At 52.4% G+C, this 1,400-nt stretch overlaps 1 non-coding gene across 1 annotated transcript in view; it reads right to left on the bottom strand.

Moving 5' to 3' along the window:
- The window catches only part of LOC145746988 (small subunit ribosomal RNA), a 1,810-nt gene extending 1,751 nt beyond the window's left edge, over positions 1–59 (bottom strand). The window contains exon 1 of the ribosomal RNA XR_014281743.1: positions 1–59. This exon is cut by the window's left edge and continues 1,751 nt beyond it. This is a non-coding gene — a ribosomal RNA (small subunit ribosomal RNA).
- Between the last annotated feature and the right edge of the window lie 1,341 nt (positions 60–1,400).

Consider the following 1,400-nt stretch of genomic DNA (forward strand, 5'->3'; position numbering starts at 1 on the left):
GACATGCATGGCTTAATCTTTGAGACAAGCATATGACTACTGGCAGGATCAACCAGGTAACTATCGGCCGACAAAATACGCGAACGGAGTCTTTCGCTTTCCCCGTCGCGGTATCGCACTGTATTACTCAATCACTATTTTTGCTTAGCTCCTCAAACCCGGCGTAAGCCGCGATCTGGACGCCGTCGACACCGGCCAGACGCCCTTTCGGGCGAAGCCGCGCGCGGGCTGCGTTTGCATACAACACCAGGAACGCCCAACAAAAGCGAACCGAGAAAACTATCACTTGCGTGCGCACCGGCCACCGCAACTACGGCCCGAGGCCGTGGTCGCGCGCCGAAACACAAACTCGTATTTGCTACTTAATTTTTTCCGTCCAACGTTCAGAGCCTCGCTGCTAGCTACGACGCCTTCGCGGGTCAGCATCAAGTCTGCCCAAAAGCGCACATCGCCTGCACGACACCACATCGTTTTGTCACCAAATACCTTCAACCGACAACCGCATCGCCAATTTGCTCATTTCGCCACAACGACGTCTTCCCTCATAGTATACAGGGAAGCTGGTCTCGCGACAAAGGTAGCAAACTTGTCGAATTTCGACAATTTTCCAAAACGTGCGTTTCTGTGCGGGAAATTGTTCATCGGGCGTCGGCCGATGTCGTGCGTCTTTGTCCGGGCGATTTTCGAAAGTCGCCGGACTTGTGTTTTTTACGCGCGCGCCGGTGGGCTGGTCTCGCGACAAAGGTAGCAAACATGTCGAATTTCGACAATTTTCCAAAACGTGCGTTTCTGTGCGGGAAATTGTTCATCGGGCGTCGGCCGATGTCGTGCGTCTTTGTCCGGGCGATTTTCGAAAGTCGCCGGACTTGTGTTTTTTACGCGCGCGCCGGTGGGCTGGTCTCGCGACAAAGGTAGCAAACATGTCGAATTTCGACAATTTTCCAAAACGTGCGTTTCTGTGCGGGAAATTGTTCATCGGGCGTCGGCCGATGTCGTGCGTCTTTGTCCGGGCGATTTTCGAAAGTCGCCGGACTTGTGTTTTTTACGCGCGCGCCGGTGGGCTGGTCTCGCGACAAAGGTAGCAAACATGTCGAATTTCGACAATTTTCCAAAACGTGCGTTTCTGTGCGGGAAATTGTTTATCGGGCGTCGGCCGATGTCGTGCGCCTTTGCCCGGGCGATTTTCGAAAGTCGCCGGACTTGTGTTATTCAAGCTCGAACGGTACTCGACAATTCTTCGAATGGCCTCCGACCTGAGGTCAGAGTCGCAGTAAAACAAACGAAGTACCCCAGAAAAAAGTTGAAAAAAAAAGCAACTCCGACCTGAAGTCGAAGTCGCCGTAAAAAATACCAAGTACTTTGAAAAAAAAGTGGAAAAAAAAAGCAACTCCGACCAGAGG

This window comes from Corella eumyota, chromosome 3 (assembly GCF_963082875.1).
Source record: "Corella eumyota chromosome 3, kaCorEumy4.1, whole genome shotgun sequence".
Lineage (NCBI taxonomy): Eukaryota > Metazoa > Chordata > Ascidiacea > Phlebobranchia > Corellidae > Corella > Corella eumyota.